Source organism: Nannobrachium achirus, assembly GCF_963921795.1.
Source record: "Nannobrachium achirus genome assembly, chromosome: 11".
NCBI lineage: Eukaryota > Metazoa > Chordata > Actinopteri > Myctophiformes > Myctophidae > Nannobrachium > Nannobrachium achirus.
In genome coordinates this window covers 22,997,436-23,009,935 of record NC_137820.1, presented here as the reverse complement: position 1 = coordinate 23,009,935, position 12,500 = coordinate 22,997,436, and positions in this window count along the sequence as shown.

Below are 12,500 nucleotides of genomic sequence, written 5' to 3'. Positions count from 1 at the left end.
CATATTGTATATTACGGTTTTATTGTGAAAATAGCAGATCTGCATGCTCACAACGCCTCCCTTTGTCTGCTGAATATTGCTTATACTGATACTGGACTTATACTGTCGACAAACTGCTGGGGATATAGGCCTACTGTTTTTCCACTTACATAATTATTATGTCGTATAATTCCTAATATATATGAGTTAAGTAAAACAATTCATTCAACAAAATGAGAGGGGAGTACATTAAGAATTTAACAGATTAAAAACTTCTAATTTGTGTTTTACAGTCTGGTAAATAAAAAAAATATCTATATCCAAAATTTTAAAATAATGACTTAAACAGTTTTTCGTCTCAGGTACTCATTTGACAATTTGGCCAATGTTTAATTAGTCATTTAGAGGTATTAAAAAGTCCTTAAATTGTCACCTTAGAAATGTGGCACGGTGGCGCAGTGGTTAGCGATTCGCCTCACAGCTAGAAGGTCCTGGGTTCGATTCCCGCCGGGGGACACTGTGGGCGCTGGCGGCTTGTTCCTCCTCCGCGTCATCAGCGCCCACACCCTAGGTGGGGTTGGCGATAGGGCCTTTCTGTGTGGAGTTTGCATGTTCTCCCCGTGTCTCCTAGGGTTGATACCCTCACAAAAACATGCACGTAATCCTGGTCTCAATAATGCCTCCCCCTGGCCAGCTGGGGTGCCTGATGGAGGGGAAAGGAACTGGTTGGAATAACGTGTCCCACGCGCTATGTCCAAACCAGGGAAATCTCCACTGTCAGGTGAAAAGAAGCAACTTGGACTCCTCATGCATAGAAGGAAGCATGAGGTCAGTCCGTTGTCTCCCCAGGCGCGGCAGAGGGAGAGCAGAGCCCAGGATTACATAAGCAATTAGCACTGGGTGAAAAAATGGGTTACAGAATTGTGGGATAAAAATTATTTAAAAAAAAAAAGAAATGTGCAGATACTGTCCATACACTTATACTGAATGCTGGTTTGTTTACTGTTGAGTGAGAAAACAATGTTGCACATCAAGTTAATCATCTGGGGACCCCACAAAATAATTTGGGGACCCCCCCCTAGGGGTCCCGACCCACATGTTGAGAACCACTGCCGTATAGCGTACCTCACACCACCCGGCCGCTCATCCTCAAACTACCCTTCCTCCTGTTTCTTCTGCCATCCTTTGCCTCCCGTACCCACCCTCCCCTCCCCTCCCTTCTCCTTCTCTGCTGCCCCCCACTCTCCCCCACCTCTCTTTACCCCACGGGCCCAGAGATCGTTCCTTTGTTCCTGACATCTGTTTTGTTGGGTGATTAATTGAGATGAGCGTGTGGGGTGAGGGCCTGCAGAGGGGGGAGCACAGACCCCCCAGGTAATGTCTGTGTGTGTGCACGTGTGTGTATGTGTGTGTGTGTGTGTGTGTGTGTGTGTGTGTGTGTGTGTGTGTGTGTGCGTGCGTGCGTGCGTGCGTGAGTGCGTGTGTGTGTGCTCATGTGTCTGTGCATTTATTAGTTGTGTGTGATTGTGTGTATGTGTGTGTTTTTTCCAAGACCAGCCCTTGGCGTAATGGAATATTAAATCTTGATGAAATATGTTGATCAAATGTAATATTAAATGTAAGATCAATAGAATATGATGGAATGCTTGATGATGAGATAGAATAATTCAGTATTTGTTGAATGACCAGCGAGAGTATATAAGAAAACTACAAAAGTAAGGAAACATGATTTCGGCCCATTATATCTCCCCTTTAATAATACCAATTGGTATTGTGTTTTATACAATTTTTATTGATGATTAGTCACCTTTACAACGAGGTTCAGCTTGTAAACATCGGGCATTCTTGGAATGAGCAACACAGCCAAACGCGTGGGTAGCGCCGACCAAAAGATTGCATTGAAGATTGCACTCCCACAGTAATAAGGACAAGAAAAAACAACACATATTGGCCATGTCACCCGATCCCCAAGTTTTCATCCCATAGATTGGGATGAAATCAGCAGCAAATCATCCCATAGATCTGGGCCAGTTGGGCCCAAGCGCCCCAGCTAGATGGGGCGTTTGGTTGATATCTGCCCATAGATCAGACTGTTTGGGCGTTTGGTTGATATCTGCCCATAGATCAGACTGTTTGGGGCAAACCAGCTTTTGTAGGGGGTCACGTGACCGAAAATGTCACATTGTTTTAGCGCTGGTTCGAATCTGGGAAGGGGAAAAGAATAATAATAATGACATTATTTAAATGTACTTTTCTCCGTGGTAAATATATGATAAGGTTATATGAATATGGGCATTGTATGGCTCAACAGTTTAAAGTTTGTTACAGTTGCTATGGCAACCATAACAACGTGATTTCTTTTTGTTTATGTTTCTTTAAATTAATTCCCCTCCAATCCACAAAATGCAGCTTCTGGGTGATTCCCCCACGGGATAAATAAAGGAATCTATCTATCAATCAATCAATCAATCAATCAATCAATCAAGTTTATACAACACAGCTTTTTTTTTTTTGTAATCTTTTTCGAACTTGTTAGAGTCTGTTTAGATACTTCTCTTAGTATATGAAGGAGCATGGTAGTCTACTGGTTGAGACGCTTGACCTGCAATCCTTCTACTTTTCCGCAGGGCAGAGGTTCAATTCCCAGAAGGGGTTGTGAATGGAACATAATTATTTGAGCACATAGTTTCCACATTCGCTTTTTTTTGCTCAAAGGGGCTTTTCTAAATATATGTTATATAAATATTCGTCCATAATACGGTTTTATATAGGTTTTACACTAAACAACCACTCGGATATTCATGATTATTCTGTCCAAAGAAATCACAATTTACAATATTATCGCGATAATCCTATCCTAACATCCATTATCCTGGGGCGGAACATTAAACATGCTAATTTAATTGTTTTATTGGCTATATAGACTATTCTATATCACCCCTAGCCCATTGGTTCTCAAAGTGGGGTCCGGGGACCCCCAGGGGTCCTTCAGGGAGTTCCAGGGGATCCCCAGCTAAATGATAGTTAGGAACCAAATGGACCCTTATGGGTCTGTAACTCAGAGAGTGTAACTCAGCTAGCCTACACTCTCCGAGTTCAATTAATATTGATTTTACAATAATTAATGGGGTCATAGAGATTAAATGGGGGGTCCGTACCCTAATGGAAAGGCAAACTGGGGGTCCTTGAAATTAAAATGGTTGGGAAAATCGGCTGAAAAATCTTCTCTTGTGTGTGTCTCCGGCATATCTTTTCAAATGAGGGACGACGGGCCAATAAGTGTCAATTTGGGGGTTCTTGACATGAAATGGTTTGAGAACCACTGATGTACTGTACAGGTACATAAGATTAAAACCTATTTTGGTTTGGCTTCCTTCAAACAATGCAACAGCACCAGATTTGAACCAGCTTCCACATAGGGTCTCATTGCAGAAGGCCCCCCCTCAAATCCTGACCTAGAGTTTCATTTGCTTTTTTAAGATCGAAGGGGTCAAATCACGATTTCGGGGTCTAAAAAAATACCCTATTTCAACTGCGTAAGCTGAATTAAACATTTTCCCAGATAAAAGACACTTATTCTGACACGCTTTTTGACGCTGAATCCAATGAACCCGGTCTTGTCTCTCTACGACACTCCTAACTCTAAAGGTCAAGGAAAAAGGTCGCTTATGGCTCCAAAATGGGCCTTTTGGCCTTAAAATCAATAAAATATTCAAATAAAATCTGGCTGTTTCAGGCAGGACACGCCTTTCATATTTGAAGTATGCCCGATCCAATGGAATGGGTTTCGGGAATCTCCGACAATTTTAACCCTTTCCTATTGCGAAAAAGACACGAAATTTGCACGCCATGAACACGATTACACATTTTTTCGGATAAAGGACACTTATTCCGACTTACTTTTTGACGGCAAGTCCGTTGGTGCTGGTGCCGTTGTTTGAAAATATTTCGGTCCGTTTCTAACACTTCTAGAAGGGCTAGCTCGGGTTCTAGGGGTCGTAGAGACAAAAGGGTAACAGATTATTGATCTGCTCACCGAGACGGACGCATTGATGTGTGTGTCATTTCTGAGCGACCCCTAGGGGGCTAACCCTAATTCCAACTAGGGGTACGTTTTACTCCGTACACGAATGTCGTAGAGAGATGATAGACACATCAGCGTGTTCGTATCGCAGAGACGAACAAGCCTATATAACTCTCCTCGCACACAAACACTCCTGTGAGTTGATTGGTAACTTTGGTTTGCTGGCCAAAGGGCTCTAAGGGGTATACACTCTATGACCCTTGTGAAATTGGAGATCCCAGGGATAAGAATGTCGTAGAGGGACATATGAGATATCAAAATGTTCGTCTCGGAAAGCACTACAACATATCTCAAAACGGAGTTCTGATATCTTATCGTCTCTGAGTTATTAAGGCTAAAAGGCTAACCCTAGGCTAACTAGGGTTGGCTTTTATTCACGAACCAATGCATCTCATGGGCTCATCTTTTAGTATGTTTTAGAGCGCATTGAGACGCACGCTTTGATATGTGTTTCGTTTCGTTACGACATTCGCTGTGCGACGCTAGGGTTAGCATTCTTTTAATTACTATAAAATCACAATAGGATATTCGCCTTACTAATTTCAACCTTAGGGCTAAAATTACGTGTAGTTTTGGATAAAAAATATATCGGAACACCTACTGACCTGGAACTGCCTGAAACACACCAGGAAGTGGCTATTTGAGGCACTTCCGGTTGTTATAAAGACATAAGACTGGTACCATTCAACTCTGCGTCGCAAAATTAGTCTAGGGGAGTGGTAAAATTCCAGGGTTACTTCCGGGAACTGCCTGAAACACACCAGGAAGTGGCTATTTGAGGCACTTCTGGTTGTCGTACAGACGATGGTGCATCGAAATAAAACCTGCATATTCGGACTTCGCACATGTGATTTGGGGGGGGGGGGGGGGGTAGCCAGAATCCTGGAGCAGAATAATAAAATGGCGTCTCAAAAATGGCAATGCCTTTGCAAGCAAGCTTGTAGATCTGCTGTTTTCACAACATGTAGCCTATCTGTGGAACTGAGTCAATGTAATGCCGGGGACCCCCATAAGAGAAGATTTTTTCAGCCGATTTTCCCAACCATTTTAATTTCAAGGACCCCTAGTTTGCTTTTCCATTAGGCTACGGACCCCCCATTTAATCTCTATGACCCCATTTATTATTGTAAAATCAATATTAATTGAACTCGGAGAGTGTAGGCTAGCTGAGTTACACTCTCTGAGTTACAGACCCATAAGGGTCCATTTGGTTCCTAACTATCATTTAGCTGGGGATCCCCTGGAACTCCCTGAAGGACCCCTGGGGGTCCCCGGACCCCACTTTGAGAACCAATGGGCTAGGGGTGATATAGAATAGTCTATATAGCCAATAAAACAATTAAATTAGCATGTTTAATGTTCCGCCCCAGGATAATGGATGTTAGGATAGGATTATCGCGATAATATTGTAAATTGTGATTTCTTTGGACAGAATAATCATGAATATCCGAGTGGTTGTTTAGTGTAAAACCTATATAAAACCGTATTATGGACGAATATTTATATAACATATATTTAGAAAAGCCCCTTTGAGCAAAAAAAAAGCGAATGTGGAAACTATGTGCTCAAATAATTATGTTCCATTCACAACCCCTTCTGGGAATTGAACCTCTGCCCTGCGGAAAAGTAGAAGGATTGCAGGTCAAACGTCTCAACCAGTAGACTACCATGCTCCTTCATATACTAAGAGAAGTGTCTAAACAGACTCTAACAAGTTCGAAAAAGATTACAAAAAAAAAAAAAGCTGTGTTGTATAAACTTGATTGATTGATTGATTGATTGATAGATAGATTCCTTTATTTATCCCGTGGGGGAATCACCCAGAAGCTGCATTTTGTGGATTGGAGGGGAATTAATTTAAAGAAACATAAACAAAAAGAAATCACGTTGTTATGGTTGCCATAGCAACTGTAACAAACTTTAAACTGTTGAGCCATACAATGCCCATATTCACCTTATCATATATTTACCACGGAGAAAAGTACATTTAAATAATGTCATTATTATTATTCTTTTCCCCTTCCCAGATTCGAACCAGCGCTAAAACAATGTGACATTTTCGGTCACGTGACCCCCTACAAAAGCTGGTTTGCCCCAAACAGTCTGATCTATGGGCAGATATCAACCAAACGCCCAAACAGTCTGATCTATGGGCAGATATCAACCAAACGCCCCATCTAGCTGGGGCGCTTGGGCCCAACTGGCCCAGATCTATGGGATGATTTGCTGCTGATTTCATCCCAATCTATGGGATGAAAACTTGGGGATCGGGTGGCCATGTATACACTTTTTAAATTGTACACTCCGTGTCAGGGGCCTCAGTAGCTGAGATGAACGTGGGAGACCATACTGTATAAATGAAACAATGTAGTGTTTTACATGGATTCAAGAATAAAAAAATAATAATAATAAGATACCATGAATTTCAATGTGATGATTCAGTATTGCTTCTATCCATCCATCCATTCTGTTACCATTCCCCTCTTCTCTTCTTACTTTCTTCACTCTGTTCACCCCTCACCCCCATAGCTCCCTCTCTCCATTATGTTAGATGTCAATAATTCAGCGGCGGATTTGAGAATCCCAATGCTTAACGACAGGTTAAGATCTTTGTTTAAAAAAAATGCTGCATTTGTGAATAAAATATGATTCTCTCTCTTTGAACAGTGCTGCATTGAAGATTGCACTCTCCCACAGAAATAAAACAACACATATTGGCCATGTATACACTTTTTAAATGTTACACTCAGTGTCAGGGGCCTCAGTAGCGTGTGGAAGATCCATTCGCAGCCACAACAGCTTGGCACCTCCTCCTCATGCTGGTCACTGGCACACACCTGTGACTGGCACACACCTGCCAGTACTTGAAGCCCAAAATGAGAGTGAATGCCAACAGAACAGTATTACAGGCCATTTTGGCACATTTTTGGTCGGCGTTACCCACACATTTGGCTGTGTTGCTCATTCTACGAATGCCTCATTCTTGAAGCTGTACCTCATTGTAAAGGTGACTAACCAACGATAAAAAAGATTAAAGGGGAGATATAATGGACCGAAGTCAAGTTTCCTTACTTTTTGTGCATGATATAGTAATTTAACTACACACCACAGTATTTCAGTGAAAAACTTGAACCCTAGGGTCCCTATTTTGGGGGAAATATCTGCGTTTGTAGAGCTTGTAGATCGGCTATTTTCGGTGAAGATATTTGGTGTATAGAGGGGAAAAAGAGCGGATCAAGTATAGATTCTTGGGGGACAAAGTATAAAGGGTTTTCAAACCTAACCGGCAAGGGTTCTAACTGGAAGGATCATGTAATTTACAGTACATTGTTCTAATGTTTTGATACATTAGAGTGTGTACATGCTGGTAGTGAGAGCCTAGGACAAGTGTTGCCATGTCTGCTTAAGTTATTGTGACCGTAGGTCGCAGTTTACTATGAAAAACCGGTATATCCCTGTCCGCCTGTTCGTCCATCCTTCGGTACTTCGGTCCTTCCATACTCCATAAAGCCTCAATGTCATTGCTGACATTCTGACATCACATTGTTGACTGTCAAGACTGCTGACTATCATCACCTAGATATCCATGTATGAAGATCACGACACTGACCTCATCAAACCCTGGATATCCATACATGGAGACGACTGGATCATCACCTAGAACTCCATATATGGAGCTGGTATGGGGTTGTTGTCCCCGCCAGGAGAGTATGTTTTGGCCTCTCTCTGTCTGTCTGTCCGTCCGTCCGTCCGTCCGTGTGACGTGTGTCCTCCGTGTGTCCCATTAGTTTGTTACCAGCCAATCTCTGGCGCCGTTGGCCCCGTCACAACCAGACTGTGCACACACACTCCCTGGATGCCAATTCAGAATCTCTGCCCCACATTTTTCACATGGCCCTGTTCTAGAGCCACCATGAGGCCGATGTTTGCAAAACACATCTTTGGACACTACTCCTACAGATTTTGTCCACAAATCATGCAAATCGGTAGACAGTAGCTCTACAGTCATGTGATCAACATGGATCTGTCCGATTTTCCATATTCCATCGCTTTAAAAAAAATAGATCTACAAGCCCTGTGCCCTGTACAGCTGGACGCTAAACACCCAGACACACCCAGACCCCAGGATGGTGCGGCCAGCATCTCCCTCTCCGACTCTTAGCACATGGGACCCCCAAGGTTGTGTGTGTGTGTGTGTGTGTGTGTGTGTGTGTGTGTGTGTGTGTGTGTGTGTGTGTGTGTGTGTGTGTGTGTGTGTGTGTGTGTGTGTGTGTGTTTGTGCGTGCGTGCGTGCGTGCGTGTGTGTGTTGTGCATGTGTTGCCATACTGTTGAGTATTATAATTTCATGGCCTGCAATGTTGCCACAGCTGTTTTGTAACTGCATGTGATGATAAAAACCTTGAACCCTTGGTAGCCATTTATTAAATGGCTTTGTTAGGAAATATTTTAATAGACTATTATTGAGCCCCCCCTCCCACCCCTTTTTATCTCTGCCGAGAGATATCATGCGTTCTGCCCGGTGCGCGCGCGTGCGTGCGACGTGCGTGCGTGCATGTGAGTGATGTTTGTGGGTCTGCAGCTAATCTTGCATACTACAAAGCAGATCAGCTTTATGTTTACATCAGGGAAAAGGAGTAGCCAATGCACCGGAACATTATTCAAAAGTACTTTTAATTGGCTTGGCTCATCACTTTGACAACCGTCAAATGGCTTCATGTTTTAGCTATGTGTCAAAGCTATTGTAAATTCCTTTGTTGTCCAAAACCGATGCTCCTCAAGTCAAAGGCATATCTATTTAACTTTGCCTTGTGTTAACTTAAAATATATTTGCCTCTACATCAGCCTCTGGAGTAGTTGGTGGTGTTTCCCTGCAGAAACACACTGCCCTTTCACCAGTGGTGGAAAAAAATATATATATATGTATTTTTTTACTTACGTAAAAGCATCAATACTGCAATATAGAAATACTTTGTTACAAGTACATTCAAAATGTACTTTAGTAAAAGTATGAAAGTATTGTAGAGTGGCTATTTTCAAACGGCGTAGGTATAAAATAGGGCTAAAGTAGTTTATGTATGCTTTATTATAATTTATATCTGCAAAGTAACTAATAACTAAAGTGTTCAAATAATTGTAGCGGAGTAAAAGTACAACATTAGGATCTGAGATGTAATGGAGTAGTAGAAGTAAACGTATTGGAATTTGGAAATACTCTAGTTTAGTAAATAAAATACCTCAAAATTGTATACTTAAAGGGATATTCCACTTTCAACAGGGAGCAGTGGAAGGGCCCCTCTCCACATACACACCCATTGTAACTTCAAACTTCATTTTAACCATGATAGATTCATTAAAAACACACATTATTTTTTCTGGTGACTCATACTACCCTCCTAATACGTGAGCAGGTCGTGTTTCTTCTTAACTTTTTTCATTTATTTTTAATAATTATTGGGGAAAATGGAAAAATGAAATACAAAAAAATAATTATTAAAAATAAATGAAAAACGTTATCGAAAAAACAAGGCCTGCTCACATATTAGGAGGGTAGTATGAGTCACCAGAAAAATAATGGGTGATTTTAATGAATCTATCATGGTTAAATTGAAGTTTGAAGTTACAATGGGTGTGTGTGGGACCTGTGGAGGGCCTGGTAACATTTACATCAAATATCTAAATATTCAATCAAGCTAATTAAAAACTGTTCAGGGTGTTCATAAAAGCCTGATTAGATGATAAAATTACCAAAAGTTTTTTTGAAAGTGAAATATCCCTTTAAGTACAGTACTTGAGTAAATGCACTTTCCTCCTCTGCCCTCTGGCTGTGTTTTGGTGTTTTCACGGTGGTTCTGGTAGACGAGGAACACTCATCATCCCTGCTCAGCAGGGAGGACACCCAGAAGACCCAGGCTTAGTGTGAGGAGATGAGGCTCAGTGATCCAAACCACTTTTCATAGTGCCTGTCCGAGGAGATCCTCTCAGAATGTGGGCTGCCAAGGCTTTAGCTCAGTGGTTCTCAACCTTTTCAGGCTGTGACCCACGAAATAATCATATTTTAACTGGGACCCCCCCCCCCCCCCCCCCCGATGAGCAATAAGAGTTGAGGCGTTACATTTTTTATAACACGGTTTTATTGTGAAAATAGCAGATCTGCATGTAGATCGTCTATTTTCACAATTTATGCCTCTAATATTTGACAATTTGGCCAATGTTTAATTAGTCATTTTAGAGGTATTAAAAAGTCCTTAAATTGTCACTTTAGAAATGTGTAGATACCCTCTATACCAGGGGTGGGCAATTGTTTTTTCCATGGGGCCACATGAAAACAGAAAATATTGTGGAGGGCCGGGCCAAAAGGCAGTGCTCCCCGCAAGATGTGCACCCAGCAAACTAAACACACAGCTTTACCTCTGACTTCAGTAAATAAATACTTAGCAGTCCAATTTTTGTTGAAAACCCGGCATTCGGCATCGACTTTTCTTTTTTTTAGCCACTTTAGCCATTTTTGATGGGTAAGGTAAGGCAGGTCGTCTTGACATGTGACCAGTCTAACCGCCTGCTTGTTATTGAGACAATGATCCAATGATCACGCACATGTGCTGATCACGCACATGTGCATATGTACGTGAATAAAAAACTTCAAAATAAAAGGAATGCAGCTTTAGTTCATGCATTAGGTAAAATAAGAAAATGTATTTATTTTGTAATTTGCCATTGACCCTACAAGGGCCGTTCAGAGTGAACCAAAGGGCCGCATACGGTCCCCCGGGCCGCACTACGCCCAGGTCTGCTCTATACACTTACATTTTAAGTTGGTTTGTTTACTGCTGAGTGAGAAAACAAAGTTGCATATTAAGTTAATCATCTGGGGACCCCCCAAAATTATTTGGGCACCCCCCTCGGGGTCCCGACCCACAGGTTGAGAACCACTGCTTTAGCTGAACGCTCACCCACCAACATGGCACATTTCACCAAACCAGCTGGCTGTGTTTGCGTACCTGAGCCAACAGCTGGCATTCCAACTGCTGTCATGTTTTTTGCTTCAATAGAGATCTCCTGTGACGCCTTCAGGCTCTCAGGAGTGTTCAATCCTTTGGAAATGTGTAAATTCTTCGCCTATAATGACACGCCCAAAATACCCCAGGTCAGTGGCGTCAGTTCAGAAAAGCTAAGGTATGGCAACGCGCGCGTGCAAGACACCAGTCATGTTGCCATACCTTAGTAACAGGCATGATACATTTATTTTAAGAAGTGGTTAAAATTGTAACAACAGGAAACTGAGGAAACTCAGGGGCACGAAGGTGTTTAATAATATCTCTACTTATTTTAGGCGGTCGCTTACTTACAAGAAAGCAACAGGGCCAAATGTAGGTCCACAAGCCCCTGCAGCAATTATTTGCATATCTCCAGTTGTGGATGGATGGGTGTTTTTCAGTTTATCCCTGTTAGCAATGATGTGAGGATCCAGAAGAGGCCCTGGCACAAACGTGAGATATGTCATGTTTGATTTAGATTTCAGTATGTCACTCGACCTTTCACACTTTAGTAGACACCCACACGTATTAGCTCCCTGTACATGTTTGTAATGCAGGGGAAATTTCTCTCTTTCGAACGACCATCATTTCGACCGGAGGGTTAGCGACTCACTCCACGGAGGTTAGGGTTAGGTTGAGGGTTAGAGTCGGGTGTCGAAAAGATGACATGTAGTAACAGCGACACGCTTCCTGTAATGCAAACAGTCTGAAACAACTGTCCCTTTCAGAATTTGTCTTGTGTGTCCCTGAGCAAAACGCCCCTAAAGTGCAGTCCCGTAGCGCTTAGGATGGGTTACAGAATACAGATACATAATTTGTTTTTTGGAGTTCAGTTTAGCTGCACAAAATCATTGACATCGCGCTGAGGAACACAATGAACTATGGTGGAACTTGTGGGATCCTGCAAAGTCTCTGCAACCAAAAGAAAACAACAAACATCTGCTTTAATCATAGAGAACTATTCATCTGGGAAACCTGAAGGTAATGAGCCTCTTAATTTTTCTTCATTGACCTATGACACATCATCCTCTAATTCACCGCATCATCAACTACATTTCAGACTGTGTTCCAAAACAATGTGTGGCAGAAAAGGTGCCAACATTAGCCATGAATTACTGACTGTTATCTTACAATCCACACTCTGTAGCTAGCTAACAGATATATGTAAGCACAGTTTGTGAGTTACTAGTAACCTAATCAAGAATAGGGACTGAAGACCTTTCTACCGTATTTGCGAAACAGAAAGCTAACAGGATCGATAATACGGTGAAATCTCGCTACTACTTCGTGTCATCATTTCGACAACGGAGCGTCGGGAGGGTTAGCGACTCACCCCACAAAGGTTAGGGTTAGGGTAAGGGTTAGGTTTGGGTGTTGAAAAGATGACACAAGATGAAACGCT